The 21,431-nt window shown below is 32.0% G+C and overlaps 1 protein-coding gene across 2 annotated transcripts in view; it reads right to left on the bottom strand.

Annotated features, from left to right (window-relative positions):
• Nucleotides 1-21,431, bottom strand: part of LOC114334818 (uncharacterized) — a 905,910-nt gene that overhangs the window by 758,063 nt on the left and 126,416 nt on the right. The window contains exon 1 of one of the 2 annotated variants that reach the window (XM_050662383.1): nt 20,324-20,498. The exons of the other annotated variant lie outside the window; for it this stretch is intronic. The gene's annotated coding sequence lies outside the window, so the exon portion shown is untranslated. Of the gene's footprint in view, nt 1-20,323; nt 20,499-21,431 lie in introns of those variants that run through there. 2 annotated transcript variants of the gene reach the window in all.

Below are 21,431 nucleotides of genomic sequence, written 5' to 3'. Positions count from 1 at the left end.
AGCTTATACAAAATAAAAAATACAATAAAAAACAAAAAATAGTAAAAAACTACAAACAAAACAAAAACAGAAACAGACACCAAGTAAATGGCGTGAGTTATACTACTTAATATAATTTTACAGTTATTAAGTACACATTAAAAAATTAAAAATTTTGCAAACAATATGTATACAACGTCAGAGCAAAAAGAAGGCAAACGAGGAAAGGGGAAAGGGAAAGTAAATAAAAAGTTCTATGCCGCTGCAAATATGTACACAAGTACTCGAAAGTAATAATCCTACAAGTCAATTTGCTGAATTCAAATCGTTTATAAAAAAGTCATTTACTGTATAAAAAGCTTTCTCCAGCAAATAAGCTTTCAAGGCCTTGCGAAAAGCGGGAAATGCTGCAATAGATTTGATGTTAGATGGCAGGTGATTGTACATTTTAATACTACTAATACTACTCCAAATTATTTCTGTTTAATAATAGTTCACTTAAGATTTCGCATAAGACAACCAACCTACTTAGATTGTTTGTGTGACTGAACATATTATTTATTACATTGCACTGTCGAAAAGTACCAGCCAAGTGGGTTGATATTGTTATGCCGATTACGGTTCCTGGAATGTTTCTTTTTGTTTTTACGTGTAGGTACTGACCAATATTAGTTCGTGCTTAAATATTAAAATATTTGTTGTGTTATATCTATTATATGAAGAAATCTTTGAATCTTTAATGCAAAAAATATGTTTAAATCAAGAACTATTAAAATAATTAAAGCGGCTCGCGAAATTGTAAAAAATGGTAAGTTTTAGGATTAAGGCTATGTTTATCTTACTTTTTAAATATTATGGTTTGTTGTTTTGACTGATTATCGCATATTTTTTATTTGTATTGATATTATGTGACTAAGATCAAGTGACGAAAGACTTCTAAACGCCACATTCTAGGAAAAGCCCGAAGGCAGAAGATCAGTTGGTCGCCCAAGAAAGAGATGGAAGGACGCAGTAGCCAGTGATCTACGCAAAATGGGAGTACAGCAATGGGAAATAGCTGCTCAGGACCGACAACAATGGAGGGAAATAGTAAACGCGGCCAAGACTCACCTAGAGTTGTAGAGCCAAATGATGATGATGATGATGATTGATATTATGGTTAATAGTAGAAATTGTACTGTATGGTATAACTGAGTTGACTGAAATTATTCGGTTTTATTCATGGATTTTGTCGGTTGGTTGGATTTTGCAGATTGCATTTTATTAGATATATTTCCAACAGCAAAAAGAAACTAACCCTCAATATGGCTATTTTTTTGTAAAAATTTATTAGGATAAATTTGATACAATTACGATAAAATTTCTCTAAAATTAAACTATTGATTAGTGAAGTTATCGTTTAAAAAAATATGACGGAAAATTAAATATTTAGAAAAACATAAAAAGTTAATTTTTTCTTAATTTACAAATTGAGGGTTGGTTGCATTTTGTTTAACATGGCCCAATTAAACAAATAATTGGACTTCATTAGTTCTAGGTTTTCACCCAACGTGACCGGAAATAGAACTAGAAGTCGATATTTGAACTCCTTGTGCAACTTTTCGGCTATTGATATAGGATTTCACTAATTTTTAGTAATTTTTGCCAAACTATCGGTTATGAGCTAACCGAAAATGAGATCAAAACCGTAACTAAAGATTCAAGCTCGACCTTTCAATACGCGTCGAATGATATATCACTGTCAATTTTTTGATTTTTCAACTTCATTTCTGATTTTAATTTTGAAATTTTTGAAAATATCGACAATATCCTGTAAAAACCCGTCAATAAATCCCAACGTCATATTTCTGGATGCACATCTGACAAACAAATTTTCTGATTCGAATTTAGAACTATTCCCCCACGGTGTTTAACTCTCCTTTTTTCATATATTTTCTTAATGAAATTCAGCTAGGATTTGGGGCCGTGTTTGATCAAACTCCTTACGCAGATAAAATTTGGGAAAATATTAATAAATTGCGGTGCCGCGGCGCGCGTAGTTCCCTTAAAAATCTCTAACTTTCAAGAATGAATTTTCGCTGCCGACTTGAAAAAAAAATTTTTTTAAAATTTAAAAAATTTGAAAAAAATTTTAAAATTTTGAAAAATTTTGAAAATTTTCTGAAAATTTTGAAAAAATGAACATTGTCCCGTGAAAACCTGTGAATAAATCATGACATCGTATTTCTGGATGCACATCTAAAAATTTTTTGAAAATTAAAGAAAAATTTTGGAAATTAAAAAAAATTTAAAATGATCGACAATATCTCTTAAAAACTTGTAAATAAATCCTAACTTCGTATTTCTGGATGCACATCTGACAAAAAACTTTTCTGGTTTGAATTTAAAACTTTTCCACCACGGTGTTTAACTCTCCTTTTTTCATATATTTTCTTAATGAAATTTAGCTAGGATTTGGGGCCGCGTTTGATCAAACTACCTACATACAGGGTGCTTGATTAGTAGGGTAAAGCTCAATAGCTCCGCTATAGAACTAGATAGCAATAAAAGTTAATAACAAAAATTTTAGCCACCTATGAGTTTCACATTACAAAATTAGTTAGAATGGTACAGGGTGTTCGATAACACAGTGGCAGACCAAATTTATGTTTTTTTCAATGGAACACCCTACATTTAATTTTATATTCGAAATCCTGTTAACTTCTCCATCACAAAAATATAAAGGTTTGTAATGTTATACAGGGTATTTACAAAGTTATAAACAATTTTGTATGAAAATCGTAACAAGTTCAACTTCCTGTATAAATAAAAATAAGCACAACAGCAATGGTTTATTAATGCCATATTTTTTTTATTTATTTTCAAAATTTTCAAGAATTATTGACTTTGCTAATTTTATTTATATAATAATAATAATAATAATAAGACGTTTATTGTTCCAAAAAATATATAAATTTACAAAAAAAAAACATAAATTTGAAATGTGGTAGGAACAATGCGTTTTGATATCAAATACAGGGTGTGTCAAAAACAAGTATGTACATTATTTTCTCAGTAATGTTAAATGGAACACCCTGTATTTTAACTCATTATTGAGAAGTAACGTAACCGTAGATTAATTTTTATATAACATCCCCAATGGCCAAATTTATTAGTTTTCGAGATATTTTCATTTTTTAAGAGCAAATTATTTTAGGTGTTTAAATTTATCTAAATTTTAAGTAAGCCATGACTGAATTGACAATTGACGATTACCGATTATTAATCCGGTAATCAATGTAACACTGTAGCAAATAAAGAAATAAAAAGAATTTATTAGTAATACATTTTACAAACAAAAACACAACCACAACATGCAACATTTTTGAAACAATTAAAAACTATCTTTTTATGTAAATGCAACAAATAAACAAAGGAAATTAGTAATATATTTTACAAACAAACACACAAACACAAAATACACCATTTTGTGAAGACAATTAAACACTACTTTTGTATGTAAATGTTACAATGTAACAAATAAAGAACGAAACATAATTTATCAATAATACATTTTGCAAAAAAAGTGTTTGAAAAAATTAGAAGCTACTTTTAATAAAATATTTTTTAATAATAAGGTGCTCAAAATTATCTTCTAACACATTTATGCACGCCTAAAAACGATCAATGAATGAGCTACTTACTCTACGAAGCATTTGTAAATTAACACATCGAAATACACTTTGTATTCTATTTTGCATCTCATCCCTTGTTGTTTAAGGTATTTTATAAACTTCATTATTAACGTAACCCCAAAAAGGTCAGTCCATTTTATTAAATTCTGGTGATTTGGGTGGCCACGCTACTGGTCCATTGAAAAATGAAAATATCTCGAAAACTAATAAATTTAGACATAGGGAATGTTTCTAAAAATTAAAGTACGGTAATGGTACTTTTCAATAGTGATATAAAATACAGGGTATTCCATTTAAAATTACTGAGAAAATAATGTACTTGCGTTTTGACTCACCCTGTATTTGATATAAAGAAAATTAGCAACATCGACCATTCTTGAAAATTTTGACAATACGTTAAAAAATATGACAATAATAAACCTTTGCTGTTTTGCCTATTTTTATTTATACAGGGAGTTGAACTTGTTACGATTTTCATATAAAATAGGTTATAACTTTGTAAATACCCTGTATAACATAACAAACCTTTATATTTTTGGGATGGAGAAGTTGACAGGATTTCGAATTTAAAATAAAATATAGGGTGTTCCATTTAAAAAAACGAAAGTTTGGTCTACCACTGTGTTATCGAACACCCTGTAACATTCTAACTAGTTTTGTAATGTGAAGCTCAAAGGTGACTAAAATTTTTGTAATTAACTTTTATTGCTATCTATTACTATAGCGGATCTATTGAGCTTTACTCCACTAATCAATCACCCTGTAGATAAAATTTGGAAAAATATGAATAAATTGCGGCGCCGTGGCTCGCATAATTCCCTTAAAAATCAACTTTCAAGAATGAATTTTGGCTGTCAAATATTTAAAAAGAAAATTTACAAAAAATTTTAAAAAATTTTGGAAAAATTTTGAAAATTTTAGAAAATTTTAGAAAATTTTTGAAAATTTTGAAAAAATTCTAAAAGAAATCCACATTATTCCGTGAAAACCTGTGAATAAATCATGACGTCGTATTTATGGATGCATATTTGAAAAAAATTTGAAAAAAATCGGCCATATTCTGTAAAAACCTGTGAATAAATCCTGACGCCGTACATCTGGATGCACATCTGACAAAAAACTTTTCTCATTCGAATTTAGAACTTTTCCACCACGGATGGGTGTTTAACTAATATATTTTCCTAATGAAATTCAGCTAGGATTTGGGGCCGCGTTTGATCAAACTCCCTACGCAGATAAAATTTGGGAAAATATGAATAAATTGGGAGGCCGCGGAGCTCATAATTCCCTTAAAAATCTTTAACTTTCAAGAATAAATTTTGGCTGGTAAGGATTTGAAAAAAAATTTGACATTTTGAAAATTTTTAAAATTTTGGAAAAATTTTAAAAAAATCGACATTAGTCTTTAAACCTATAAATAAATCCTAACATGGTAGTCCTGAATACAAATCTGGCAAAATTTCGCCTACCAGTGTTTGAAAAAAAATTTGAAAAAAGTTTGAAAAAATTTTGAAAATTTTGAAAATGTTAAAAACATTCGAAAAAAACGACAATATCCTGTAAAACCCTGTGAATAAATCCTAACCTCGTATTTCTGGATGCACATCTGACAAAAAACTTTTCTCATTCGAATTTAGAACTTCTCCACCACGGATGGGTGTTTAACTCTCCTTTTTTCATATATTTTCTTAATGAAATTCAGTTAGGATTTGGGGCCGCGTTTGATCAAACTCCCTACGCAGATAAAATTTGGGAAAATATGAATAAATTGCCATGCCGCGGCGAGCATAATTCCCTTAAAAATCTTTAACTTTCAAGAATGAATTTTCGCTGGTGAGGATTTGATTTAAAATGCAATGGGCAATCGTTAGATTTTTATGTCTCTGCTTTAAATTCAGAACTGAATCATCGTTTTATTTGCCAAAAAGGAATAATTTTAAAACTAAACACATCATTAGCGTGTTTGCGGAAAAATCGCTCGCGAAAAAACAATTCGGAAAACTAAAGTTAGTTCGTTATGAATGAGTTAAAAAATATAAGGTACCCTGGTCTTTAAAAAAATGTATTTGGTAACGAAATTCTAAATTATAAAATACCTTAATATTAATTACCTCCTAGCAAACATCTGCTAATATCTGCTTTGGACTGAGTAGACATAGTATGAGAAGCAGAAACTTAAGCCAAAAAACAAAAATAGCCATATATAAAACCCTTATACAACCAGTGTTGACATATGGATCGGAGACATGGACCATCTCCAAGGCAGACGAAAACCTTCTGATTATATTTGAACGAAGGATCCTGAGAGGAATATTCGGTGGCATCTGTGAAAATGGTGTTTAGAAGAGGAGATACAACTACGAAATCCACCACATGTATAAACATATATGTATATTGGCTGGTAAAGACGTAGGATCTTTTATAAACATAGGAAGGCTAAGATGGGCAGGACATATAGCAAGATCACAGCAGAACAACCCTCCTAGAAAAATCCTTATGTCACAACCAGTGGGAAGTAGAAATAGGGGTAGGCCAAAACTCATATGGATGGTGTAGATGAGGATCGTAAAAAAATAGGCGCAGCATACTGGCAACAGTTGGCATTGGATATAACTGACTGGCTTAATAGACTTAAGATGGTCAAGGCTCTTTTATAGGGCTGTAGCAACATTGATGATGATTCTACCTTAATGAAAAGTATCTCTCTAATAGTATGGCTTGTAAATTAATAACCATTGTTAATGTCAAAGTGAAACAAAATTGAAATACAACGAGGTCTCAGACAGGGTTGCATGGTATCACCGATACTGTTTAAGGCTACTCTGAGGTAATATCTGCTTTACCGCACTCTTCAAAAGGAATCAGGATAAACTTTCAAAGAGTAAATAACATCCAGCTATGCAGATGACACTGTTTTAATGAATAAGTCGGACCATAGTCTCCTTCTATACACCCACAACCCGAATGATTCCAGTTTTTTCATTGATGCCGCATTCAAGTTTCAAGCTTCCATTCCGTAAAATAAAGACGAAAAAACCTAGCACCTAGCCAACCTTACTCTTAGCTTTAACTTTAGATCTCTTGTGCAGAGCATTTTTCTCATTTTGTTTAAATTTGCTCTAGCCTTTTTTATTCTAATTTTAATCTCCTGGAAATAATCATTTGTGGAGTTGATCATTGTTCCAAGATATGCATATTGGTCTACTCGTTCAATATTGGTTCCGTTTATGAGGAGATCCTCGTTATTTCTTTGCGTTTTAGATATTCTCATAAATTTCGTCTTCTTGATGTTCATTGTTAGACCGTATTCTTAGGTATACATCACTATTTTTGTTCAACAGTCTCTGAAAATCTTCAATATTTTCGGCTAAGATGACACGACGCATATCTAATGTTAATGGGAACTCCGTTCACCTTTATTCCAGCTGTTTCACCCTTAAGAGCTCTTTTTAGGATCTCTTCCGAGTAGGCATTGAAAATAACTGGCGACAATACGCATCCCTGTCTCACCCCCGTCTAATTTCAATTTCTTTTGACAGCTGTTCGTTAACATAGTCTCCAGATACTGTCAAATAGTGTTACTGAGAGTTGTAAAAAAATGGGAATGAAGATCAATACTCCGAAAACCAAAGTTATGAAAATATTAAAGAAATATTTTTGTTACATGTAGTGTGGAAATAAAAAGAAATACCAACCAAAATATGTATTAAAGATGTCCCGAACGTAAAATATAAAATATAACAACTTGTTATCGCAAAAAAGCATCAAAATTTTAAATAAATTAGACAGATCCTTATGAAGGATGTATCAGAATATCCTTATAAAGGTTGTTTTATTAAAAGAGCATTATCAAACGCATTCTGCTTCCTTTTATGATACTTTCCAAGTTACTCTTGTACACAGACGGTCAAAGAGGCTGAAAATAAATGAGCCGCTGAAACTTCTGGGTAGGGCTGTTTGGAAAATTATTGGAAATTATGGCAAATATTTTCCGTCAGTGATTCAGATCTGTATACTTTATGTTTGCCTGTTTATATTGCGGAGTTAAATATCTTAAAAGTACATTTTTTTAATATTAACATAAGATAGAGAGTCAGTTTTAAGTATTAAGGGGATCGGTACAAACTTTCGGCTTCATTGCTATCTAAATAGGATTCATTTTTATCGAATCCTGAGAAAATTAATAGGCATTTTTGAAAAATTTAAACGCATAATGAAAGATTACGTTATTACCGAGGGCCAAAAGTCCCTGAAAACTTCTATAGTGTTTATTATAATAAGTTACAGGGGTGAAAAACTAAGAGATAATTTAGTGTGATTTTTAATTTAAAATATCTCATTCAAAAGAAACTTTTTATTTATTTTAGGGGACTTTCGGCCCTCGGTAATAAAGTAATCTTTCGTTCTGTGTTTAAGTTTTTCAAAAATTCTTGTTAGTTTTCTCAGGATTCGAAAAAACTGAATACTTTTAAAATAAATTGAAAATTTTGACAGGTGTCAAAATTATGCATTTTGCTCCTTTTTTGATGTGTAAGGGTTTTGTGATATGGCCGATAATATGGAGGAATTTACATTGCTGTCAAATCCTCTGTTTTTCTATTAATCTAATAAACTTCCTTATTTTAAGTCCTTAAGAAATACTAATTATATTTTATGTAATGTTCCTTATACCTATCTATGTATAATCTATGTATAGTATTTCTATCAAAAACGTAGAGCTTGCATTTTACGGATGACTAAGTAATATTTGCAGAAAATAAAGATGATATTCACTGCATGTTACGAAAAATAAATGAAGAAAATACTATCCAATACCTGCCTTCACAACGCCAATATTCCAACATACTGGAACAACGTTACTATTATTCTATTACATAAAGCAGAAGAGAAAGCAAATTTAGAGAATTATAGACCGAGGAGCCTCCTAGGCCTTATATTATATAAGATATTTACGCGAATAATAGTTAACAGAATGGAAAGAAAGTTAGAGACTTATCAAATAAGAGAACAGGCATGCTTTCGAAAAAGTTATGGAACTAATGGTCATCTACAAAGTATAAATATCCTAATAAAGAAAGTAGTAAAATATAATAAACCTCTAATGCTAAATATATATCGATTTTCACATAGCATTTGACACATTTGAGCTAAGCAAAATAGTACAGGCGCTTAAAAGAATACAGACTATATTATAGGTATATAACCTAGCCTGCAATGTCACCTTCTTCTTCTTCTTCTTCTAGTGCCATATTCGTTCCGAAGGTTGGCGATCATCAGGGCTATACGTATTTTCGAAACTGCTGACCGAAACAATTCGTTGTTGCTACAGCTATACCATTCCCGTAGATTCTTTAGCCAGGAGTTTCGTCTTCTTCCTATTGACCTTTTTCCTGCTATCTTCCCCTGCATAATTATTCGAAGCAGTTCGTATCTTTCGCCTCTTGTAATGTGTCCCAAGTATTGCAGTTTTCGTTTTTTGATCGTAAATATGACTTCCTTTTCTTTATTCATTCTTCTCAAGACCTCGACGTTTGTGACTCTCTCCATCCATGATATTCTCAAGATTCTGCGATACATCCACATTTCAAATGCCTCTAATTTTTTGGTATCAATCTTTTTCAGCGTCCATGACTCCATTCCGTAGAACAGCACAGAAAGTACGTAACATCTCATCTGGCGAAGTTTCATTTCAAGGCTCAAATCTCTTCCACAGGACACTCTCTTCATTTTAGTGAATATGGATCTGGCTTATTCTATTCTTATTTTGATTTCTGCTGAGCTATCGTTGTCTTCATTTATTAAAGTGCCTAAATATTAGTATTTGCTAACTCGATCGATAATTTCATTGTGTAAATATAAATTTTGGACATTTCGTGTTGATTTCGATATTACCATAAATTTAGTTTTCTTTATGTTCAAAGATAGTCCATATCCTTCGCTGCAGTCTGCTATCTTATTCACCAATGTCTGTAGCTCTTCAAGTGTTTCTGCGATCAGAACGGTGTCGTCGGCAAATCTCAGATTGTTTAATCTAACACCATTTATTTTAATACCTATGGATTGCTCAGAGAGTGTTCTATTCATTACGTCTTCGGAATAGAGATTAAACAGGGTTGGTGACAGTATACACCCTTGTCTCACACCTCGCTTTATTTCAATTTCAAGACATCTTTGAGACATAACGTTCAGTGCAAACAACGCCTCTTTTGTTCCGAGTCCATTTCGGAAAATCCAAACTGGGTATCATTGATGTCCATTTCCAGTTTTCTGTGTACTCTAGTGTGTAAAATTTTCATGAATATTTTCAGTACATGGCTCATCAAACTGATTGTACGGTAATCACTACATTGTTTGGCATTTATCTTTTTTGGTATAATAGCAAAGGTGGATAAAAGCCATTCTTGTGGTATTTTTCCTGATGTATAAATGCTATTGAGAAGTTCAACTAAAATGTTGATCGAGTCTTCTTCTATCAGTTTAAGGATTTTCGTTGGTATTTCATCTGGACCTGGGGCTTTACCGTTTTTCATTCTTTTTAGTGCGTACATTCCTTCCTCTTCCGTTGTTTCTGGACCTAAACTGTCACCTAAAATTGCACCTAAACTTTTTAATACGATGCTGGAATATGCTTTTAAGAATTTTGATTGGCTAAGAAAGGAAATAAAAATAGATGGAGAATATCTAAACAACTGTCTTGCTGATGTTATAATCATAATAGCTGATGATCTATGAATGCCATGGAACTCGTTGTGGCTACAGAAAACCTAGGTTTAACCAAGTCAAACATCGGTATTGGTGGGCAACAAATAGAACTCGTAGATAAATATAAATACTTAGGACATGAAATTATGATTGGCAGAAAAAAATCAGAGACATGAACTTAAGAGGAAACAGTAGCGATCAACAGGTAGCCAAAACGCGTTCCAAGATTGCGGCTGTAATTTTGAATATTTTTTCGAGATATTTGGCACACGTATTCGTAATATAATAAAGAATGGCGGTACAGAGCCCAATTTGAAAAATATATTAATATGTGGAAATTACTCTGTAATTAAATACAATATTAAAAAAACGAGCCTGTACCGCCATTAAGAAGAACAAAAAAATACACTTTCTTCAAATAAACTTTTTTATCCGATGCCTAGATTTTGTGTCATTTTGGAACTACTAAAATTTTTTATTTCATTAGCAGTTCCAAAATGACACAAAATCTAGGCATCGGATAAAAAAGTTTATTTGAAGAAAGTGTACTTTTTTATTCTTCTTAATGGCGGTACAGGCTCGTTTTTTTAATATTGTATTTAATTACAGAGTAATTTCCACATAATAATATATTTTTCAAATTGGGCTCTGTACCGCCATTTTCTATTATATTACAAATATGTGTGCCAAATATCTCAAAAAAATATTTAAAGTTACAGCCGCAATCTTGGAACGCGTTTTGGCTACCTGTTGATCGCTACTGTATCACCTTAAGAGAAGGATCGGTCTTGGGTGAAAAGTATATGGAAAACTAAGAGAAATTGTTCAAAGTGAGCTGCCCCGCTGCATTTGATCAATGGGTCCTCCCAGTCTTGACAAACGGAGCAGAAACACTTTTCTTAACACAAGCCTCGGCTACCAAACTAATAGTCACACAATGAATAATGGAACGGTCCATGGAAGAGATCAGGACAAGGACCAAGGGGACTGACGGCATCGAAAGGATAGCCAGACTGAAATTGAGATGGGCAAGACACATAGCTATAATCACAAATGGGGGATGTACAAAAAATTTGTTGAAATGGAGACCAAGGGAAGACAAAAGAAGTGTCGGTCGACCACTTACAAGATGGACTGACGATTTAAGAAGGCTAAATAAGAACTGAATGACAGCGGCTAGGATGGACGGGGTTGGAAACACGAGAAGCAAGCCTAAGTTCAGCAGTGGGGTTTTGAGGCTGGATGGTGATATATAGTTAAAAAAAGAATGTGTGTGTACTTTGTACGCACGTAAGAAGATATTCTTCTATTATATAATAGGTAATTTAAACGAAGTAAATATACTTAAAAGGTTATTTGTACTTATTTTATTTAAAAATCAAACTAACTTTCTTATCTACCACTTTCAAAAAAGAAGAATATCTTCAAAAATTATATAATAATATACTTACAATCATAAAATCTATAAAAAAATAAAAAAATAATAACTTGCTTGTGGCTTGAACCCACTTCACGCCTACCGCGCCGTACGAAAGTTGACGGCATTTCAAACTGCACCAAACTCTCGTATACGTCATCTGGGAATATACACAAACTAAACGTTTACACCATAAATTTATATGAATTTAATAAAATTATTAGTTTGATTTTTGTAGAAATAAAATACAACAAAATATAGAGTAAGAAAACGATATATGAGATGAAGATTTGTAGAAAGTTTGTTCGTAGTCAGATTATGTAAATTAAAGCATTGCCTACTAATTAATAGGTAACTACATTATTTTGTTTACATTTTCCAAATAGATAGGTATTGAAACTATTAGGTATTTCCAACTGAAACATTTAGAATTACGTACCTGCGGCTTTTCAAAACTATTTAAAAAGTCACTATAATTATAAATTTGATTTTATTTCTGTCCACACATCAATAAAAACTAATATTATACAATATTTTTGTTTACCGATAACCTCCATATTGAACAATTATTGACAGATCATTTCAAAATTTCAACACCCAATCAGAGCCCGTATAACGACTAATACCATACTGTCGGTGTGCGCATGCGCGCGGATCAATCAAATTTTACCTTCAATCGATTCGCCGCTAAAGAAGAATATCTTCAAAAATTTCCAGAAAATTATACAAAGTAGTAAAATTTTTATCATTATTTAGACCAGGACAGATCTGGAAAAAACGTGTATTTTTGGATGTGAGAGGTGGCATTCGGATTTTTGCAGATAAAGTTAGGTCACAACTTCAGTAATAATAATTGACTTATGCTCCTTCTCAAATATGCCCGGAACATTAATAAAAAAACTAAAATATTTAAAAATTTCGAAAAACATCGATTTTTTCTGCTTTCTTTGCTTATAACTTTAAAACGGTTCGTTTTGGAACAAAGTCGTAGAGAAATAAAATAAAGATAATTGAATTTTGTATGATATACGACTGGTCAAAAATGTTTTAAGGGATTACCTTTTCTGCAATATAGCAATGAATACAAAATAAGGGAGCAAAATACGCCTGTTGTTATTCAATGTTTCTTAACCACTTTAGTGGCACTTAGAACCTTAGTAATTCGCTTAGAAAATTCTTATGACTTACTTAAATGGTCTACCAAATTTCATTAAAATCGACGTAATAGATGTTGCATAATAAATTTGCAATATAAATGTTTTTAAAAAAGTTCAAATTTTTTAAAATCTTTCTGAACAAAAAGTGGACCATTTAGAAGTTGGTTAATTTTTTTACATATAAAGAGGTGCTCTACCTATCTAATACACTTCACAGAACTAAAATCGCATTATTTAAGGGGCCTCAGCAATGTGTTAAATTCATAAAAAAAATTTTTGGCTTATAAACAAATAGCTTTGTTTAATAATAAAAAAATTAATTTTGAGCAATGCAAATAATTAAAACCGGTATAATTTGACTTAAACTTTCAAATGCTGTCAGCAGAATTGCTATTTTATTTTTTTAATCAAAAGTTTTTCTCGTTCAAAAATTGCAATTTTTCGATTTTTTGAATGTTCCACCGCGTTTATCTCGAAAACTATGCATCCTATGAAAAAATTTGTAAGAACATTTTTTGCTTAGAATTACCCAAGAAATACAAAAAAAATGTTTCGTTTTGCGAAAAATCGATGTTATGTAATTCCTCAAGTTCTTTGTTTATAACAATCTTATCGACATCCGGATCAACTGTTACCCAAAAAATTCGTGTTATACGGGTCAAAATACATAAAAAACATGGGTAAGTCCATCTAAATAAAGGAGCCCGTAGCACCCCCTCCTGGACACAGCACTAATTTGTTTATAAGCCAAAAAACTGTTTATAACTTTAAAACATTGCTGAGACTGCTTAAATAATCCGATTTCAATTCTGTAAAGTGCATTAGATAGGTGGAGTGCTTATTTATATGTAAAAAAATGACAAATCTTTAGATGTTCTATACTAAAATCACAATCAAGATGCAGTAGAAGTAAACAAACCGAGACACGTTAACTGTTACAAGGAGCACTCCTGAATCATGATTTATCATGTATAAAATTTGTAAATCGTCATTTGTGATTTAAAATGTATAGTTCACTATAAATCATGATTCAGGAGTGCTCCTTATAACAGTCAATGTGTCTCGGTTTGTTTACTACTACTGCATCTTGATTGTGAATGTAGTATAGTTTTTGTTGTGTAAAATTTAAAAAAAAATTAATTTTTTAAAAAAAGTTTAGATTGCAAAATTATTATGCAAAATCTAGTAGTCAATTTTAATGAAATTTGGTGGACGGTTTTACCACATTACAAAAATTTTCTAAGCGAATTAGGAAGGTTCCAAGTGTAACCTAAGTGATGGAAACACATTGAATAAGGACAGGCTTATTTTGCCCCCTTATTTTATATTTATTGCTATTTTGCAGCAAGTGTTTAATTAAGACATTTTTAACCAATCGTATCTAATAGAAAATTTAATTATCTCTGTTTTATTCCTATACGACTTTGTTCCAAAATGAATCGTTTTAAAGTTATAAGCAAAAAAAGGGGAAAAAACAAAATTTTTTGAAATTTTTAAATATTTTATTTTTTTATTAATGTTCCGGGCATATTTGAGAAGGAGCATAAGTCAATTATTATTAACGAAGTTATCACCTAACTTTATCCGCAAAAATCCTAATGCCACCTCTCACATCCACCTAAAAACAGATACTTCCTGGTCTAATTGCACTTTTTCAATTAAATGATCATAAAAAAATAACGAACTGAGCTCAATACTTGGGAAGCTTAAGAAAAACATAATTTTGTCAATTCCGCAGTAAAACATCCACCGCAGGACATAATTTTCCTAACATTTCACGCAACAAGAAGCTAAAAGTGTCATGGAATAGAAACGTCCTCATTCACCAGCAAATAACTCACAGGAAAGGCACCTTGATATGTTACACGCCGAAGTTAACAACACCAAATCAGGAAAATCAGGGTGACACAAAAAAAAAGAGATCTAATACAGAGAGCCAGGGATGTCAGCTGCGATGTGGATGCTTATTTTGTTGATTTAGAGAAGGCATTTGACAAAGTACCGCATGGGAAACTAATCGATATCCTAAAAACATCAGGACTCGATGGTGAGGATGTTATACTGATCTCAAACTTATATATCCAACAAAAAGCAACAGTGCGATTCAGAAATGAACTCTCCGAGATCTTCATATTCGAAAAAGAAGTTAAGAGGAAAGTTAGATATACATAGTCTCACTAGATTTATTTAACATATACTCTAAAAATATCTTTAGAGAAGCCTTGGACGAATCAGAAGATGGCATTGCAGTAATTGGTCAAGTTATAAACAATATTAGATATTTGATGGATTCGACCGTTACTTGATGGAAGTTCATTTTATCTAACAATAAAACACTGAAAACGTTTGTTTTCTATACTTCCACAGAGGGCCGCGCCAAGGCGTTCAAGCGCCCCGGGGCAAGTAATTTTAGGCGCCCCTTTCCTCCTTCCTTTGTAAGTAGTATTTTGTAGCTTAGTGAATCGTTATACGGTATACCTACAAACTTATTTTTAATGTGTTAGAAAGTATCATCATCATCATAATCTAATAACATTATCGTCCACTGCTGAACATAGGCCTCCTCTAAGTTTCTCCATGTCTCCGTATCTTGAGCTATCAGCTTTCCAGCTTCCGGCAGTTTCTTTACATCGTCACTCCAGCGCTTTGGTGGTCGATCTCTGCTTCGTTTATCCGATTGTCCGCCCGCGGTCGCAATTCCAATAATCTTCTAGTCTAGCTGTTGTTCGGTGTTCTTGCCTCATGACCTGCACATCTCCATTTATTTTTTGCTACAGGTTCTAGATACTATGTCTTTAATTTTTGTTCTTTCCCTAATATTATTTGGTATTCTGTTTCCTTTGTGATTCTTAGCATGGCCCTCTGGTTAACCCTTATTTTCTGCTTTTAGATTTTTGCTCTGTATTTTAAAGAGCCGCTTGGATTGACATGAAATTTGGCATACGCATAGCTAATTTATAACAAAGAGAAAAATTAATACATATTGCGTCGTCGGAGATGAAAAAATATACCTTCAAAATAAGTCCGGAAGTGGATAAACTGACCAATTTTAAGCAACTTTTGTTCCATATACAGTTTTTTTTCACTAAGTCAATATTTTTCGAGTTATTTGCGAGTGAATATGTTTATTTTTCAACATAAAAACAACGGTTTTAGACGGTTTTTCGCAAATAACACAAAGAGAGTATTTTATTGAAAAAACTGTTCTTAGTAAAAATATAACATATAAAAACTTAAAAAAACTTATGCACACATGAAGTCTGTAGATCTAGTAGAGGAAGAGTTGTAGCTCAAGAAAAGTGGGTTCGTATTCGCCAAATTCCAAATCGAATATTTCAACGTGAAATAACCAAAAAATGAAGCACTTTTCGGACAAAACTATAACTTTTTAAAGTCTTTAGAAAAAGCTTTATTTTTGTTTTTTTTTTTATTCTCTAGCAGCAAAAGTAAGCCAATAACGCTAAAAATAAAGTTGGTCCCTTTTTTTTTGGTAAAAAACATCGTAAAAATATCCGCTTAATTACCATCCCAAATGAAATTAATCGTTAAAGCTTTACAATTTACTTTACTTATGTATATTTATACGGTGTTACCCCCTTATTAACTTGTTTATTTTTAGCACATAAACAAAACGCTCGGACAGGTCGACTTTTAAAATAATCATAGAGTATTATAGCATCAATGTTTCGAACTTTACGCGATGCCTCTTCAGGTGACAGGCATAACTTTGATTTTTTTAAATGGGAAATTACATCATGTAATACCTCATTTAAAAGCTTTTGAAATACTGATTACAAAAATGTATAATATTTTAATTTTATTTTAAAAGCTAACCGCAAAATTTCGGTCGAATTCTTTCTAAATACAATAATTTTTTTCGAATCCTGAAAAAACTAATAAATATTTTTGAAAAATTTAAACGCAGAATGAAATATTCTATTATTTTCGATAGATAGTCGAAAGTCCCTGAGAACTCCTATAATATTTATTTTAATAAGTCACAGGGGTGAAAAAAAAAGAGAAAATTTAGTCTGATGTTTAATTTCAAATATATCATTCAAAAGAAACTTTTTGTATATTCTAAGGTACTGTCAGCCCTCGGTAATAATGTAATCTATCATTCTGCGTTTAAATTTTTCAAAAATATTTATTAATTTTCTCAGGATTCGAAGAAAATAAATGCTATTAAAAAGAGTTCGACCGAAATTTTGCGCCTACGCTCTCAAAAACGATTAAATTATTAAACATTTTTGTAATCAGTATTTCAAATGCTTTTAAATGAGGTGTCAACATGATGTACTTTTCCATTTAAAAAAATCTCAAAGTTATGCCTGTCACCTGAAGAGGGATCGCGTAAAGTTCCAAACATTAATGCTATAATATAGGTACTTTAATTAATTTAAAAATCGACCTGTCCGAGCGTTTTGCTTATGTACAAAAGATAAATAAGTTATAGGGGGGGGGGTAACACTTATTCCAGCGCACTGTATGATCTGAAAGTTTCACCATTTCAAAGTGCTTATTTAAAAAAAAAATTGGTTTTAAATAAAAAAAATAATTTGCAATTTTGAAGGCAATGCCTTTTTTTTCAAAATTTTTTCTAAGAATATATTTTCGATAAAATACTTTATCCATAAAATACTAGTTATTTGCAAAAAACCGTCTAAAAACGGTTTGTTTGTTTTTATTGTGGATTTTTTTTTGAAAAATGAACATAGTCTTTCGCAAATAACTCGAAAAGTAGATATTCACTTAAGTAATATAAAAACTTTATAGACCAATTTAACTTTATACATAGTTACTTATTCACTTCCGGACTTATTTTGAACGTATATTCCCCCCGTGAAGAAGTGCTACTCTCCTAGGGCAAAAGCACACGTCGACACAATATCATTTTCTTCTTTGACATGTTAGCTATGTGTATGCCAAATTTCATGTTAATCCGAGCATGTAATTCAGAGGTTTTGCAATATTTTACCGTGAGTGAATAGAGTAATAGTTCGGTTAATGAGAGAAATAACGGTTCGTAAACTTAGGTTCGTAAACAATATAATAATAATTGCTATTTTTATATCTACCTAAGATTGGTAAATTTTCAATTTTACAAAATAATAAAATATTACTAATATTACTGGTAATTTTATTGTCAAATTTTTTTTCGGCACCTACCGGCGCCTTTTTGGTTCGGCGCCGGGGGGCATCGCCCCTCTCCGCCCTTATGGACGGCGCGGGCCTGCTTCCACAAAATTTATTATAACTATGTGACTACAGCTGTTTCGGCAGATGCCTTTCTCAGCTGTTTGTCTCGAGTTGGTCATTCAGCATTATATCTGTATTTTTTAATTTATTAATTTCCATAGATTCTAATAAAGATAGCTTAAGGCCTTTATTTTGAATATGCAAAATTTGAAACTCTTCATTAAAAGAATGATTATGATCTAGAAGGTGAAGTGCGTATGTAGAAATGTCTGTTTTTCTATTGTTGAAAGCCCTTTTGTGTTCTGCTATCCATTTGTCAAAGGTTCTGCCAGTTTGACCGATGTAAATGGACAGTCACCACAAGTTAGTTTGTAGACACCACTCTGTAGTTGTTTTCTCTTTTGGCTCTTATTGTTCTTAATATATTTGCTTAAGTTGTTTTTAGTTCTGAAAGCTGGTGTTATTCCTTTCTTTTTTATGTACCTGGCTATTTTTGTTGTTATCTTGCCAGTATATGTGATAGAGCAGAAGATACTAAGTTTTTTCTGTGGTGGTGGATAGACTAATTTCGGGGCTTTCTTATGGAGTTTTTGCTTTCTTATGGAGTTTTGGTAAAATTTTATTAATTGTTTGTTCGTTATAGCCATTGTTTACTGCTATTTGTTTAATGATGTTCAGTTCTATTTCGAAGTTATTTTTTGACATGGGAATTTCTGTCAGTCTATGTATCATGCTATGGTAGGCTGCTAATTTGTGTTATGTAGGATGGGATGATGAATTGTGTATAGTTGTGTCAGTATGGGTAGGTTTATGATATACGGAGAACTCATGATTGTTGTGTAGTCTGGTAATTTTTACATCTAGAAAGTTTATGGACTTATTCTGTTCTGTTTCTATTGTAAACTCAATATTGCTATGAAGTGAATTAAGGTATGATAGAAATTGGTCAAGTTGCCTGTTAGTTCCTGTAAAGCATACTAGTATATCATCCACGTATCTCCACCAACATAAGAACTGTTTAAATACGGGATGTTTAGAAATAGTTGTTTCAAGCTGGTTCATGAATATTAGATAAGCAGGCGATACAGTATTGCTGGTAGATAGTGCGCAGTGGCTCCAAAGGATGATGTATAATATTGTGGACATATTATGTAACAAATACAGCCTAAACTAAATTGTAAGAAGATAAAAATAATGATCATTAGTGTAGATAGGTATAGGAAAATATATTGTAAAATAAATGAGCAAAATTGGTGAATCGGCGAATGAGCCTTGAAGGGCCCGTAGTCATACAACTCCAAAGAAAAAAAAAGATCACCTACATAAACGCCCAAATTACAATAAAACATACATCGTTAGAAAGAGTGGAGGAAAAATTTTTACCTGGGCTGCAATATTAAGAACACCTGGGATCATAGTTACGAAATTAAAACTTGTATTGAAAAAGCCAAAAGCTCTTTTAACGGTCTTAAAAAGATAGGTACTCTGCATTTTTTTTGTATCAATATCAGCATAAGACTTCTTAGGGTCTCATATATACACCACACAACTAACAACTATTCTTCAGAGGCGAAGAAAAGACGAAGAAATTATTACCACCGGCACCGTAAAGGACAGAAAATTGGTATAGTTCGGGCGCATTTTGCGTAATAGTAAATATCTACTTCTGAAGTTGGTTCCACAAGACAAGATAGAGGACAATAGAGGCCCTGGAAGTAGACATATATGATGGCTGGTCAATCTTAGGAAGTGGACTGGTCTAACGTCAATTGATCTATTTCGAGCTGCTGTAAATATAATAAGAATGGTCAATGTCGTCGCCAACATCACTAGAAGATGGGTATCTTTACAAGAAGAAGAATTTTGAACAAATGTTGAATAGAAATAGCGATATTTATATACATTTAGTAAAACATGTCCCAATTTCTATAAATTATAATTTTCTATCTAGGAAATTGTACACATTAGTAAAATTGTTGTAATTATTGCACTTTGTCAATTAAATGGCTAAAAAAAGCTCATTAAACCAAAAAATACTTGCGAAGGTTAAGAAAAATATAATTTTGTCAATTTCGCAGTAAAAATCCACCGCAGGACATAATTTTCCTAACATTTCACGCAACAAGAAGCTAAAAGTATCATGGAATAGAAACGGCCTCATTCACTAGAAAATAACTCACAGGAAAGGCACTTACCTTGATATACACGCCGAAGTTAACAACACCAAATCAGGAAAATCAGGGTCACACAGAAAAAAGTTCGTTCCGAAAAAATTTTATGTTTCGCACTCACGACACCCGGCACGAAGTTTTGAAGTTTTTCACGCGAGGAAAAGCGGGAAAAGCTGCGGGAATATCATAGTGGAAACCTCGTTCGACGCACTGGATTGAGGACTGAGTTTTCCTCGCTTCAAGTACAGATTTTCACGAGTCGGGACGAAGAAGGGCGGAGAGAAGCGAGCGGTCGAGATATTTGTACTCTCTTGAGCATTTACGGTAAATGCATCTAAAAGAGTTACAATAGTTTTATACAAATAAATCGTAAAAGTGCATAACATAAGTAGACCGTGGAAACCACGATTTTCCCAAGATACTCCTTGATACAGGTATCTAATAACTGTTTTTGATAAATTTGGTGATGTTAATATGTAACAAAACAAAATATGCAATAGCTATTTGTATAACACAGGAGGAAAGTGCTACTTTTCCTCCCGAGAATGAAGTTTACTGCCCGACGCGTAGCGGAGGGCAGTAATCATTCAAGGGAGGAAAAGTAGCACTTTCCTCCCATTTTATACATATATGGTTTTTCCACCTTCCTCAAATAACAAGTCATTTTTTCATTTTTAATTAATTTATTTATGTAACTAAGCAATAAAATTTATTAGAACTAAAACTAACAAGTAGGTACAATATAACTGACAACTGTCAAATATAAGTCAAATTATTAAAGTAAACATTGTTAAATCAAAATAACAATTTACTGTTTTTTACCGTTCTGCAAAATACAGGGTGTTTTATAAATAAACGTTAAAATGTATAGATACTTACGTAATAGAAAATAGATATTGTACAGGGCATCAATAAGTTATATTTCATGAACGAAATACCATGACATCACTTTTACTTTTCCTGCCTAGGGAGGAAAAATACTTTTTCCACCTACCTCTACCGAAAGTATACTTTTCCGGACCTGATTGTAGGGAGCAAAGTTGTACTTTTCCTCCCTAGGGAGGAAAATATTTTTCCTCCCTAGGGAGGAAAAGTAAAAGTGACGTCATTCATGAAATATAACTTATTGACG

Source organism: Diabrotica virgifera, chromosome 9, assembly GCF_917563875.1.
Source record: "Diabrotica virgifera virgifera chromosome 9, PGI_DIABVI_V3a".
NCBI lineage: Eukaryota > Metazoa > Arthropoda > Insecta > Coleoptera > Chrysomelidae > Diabrotica > Diabrotica virgifera.
Note: the sequence above shows the minus strand (reverse complement) of the source record. Positions and strands in the feature narration are given on the sequence as shown.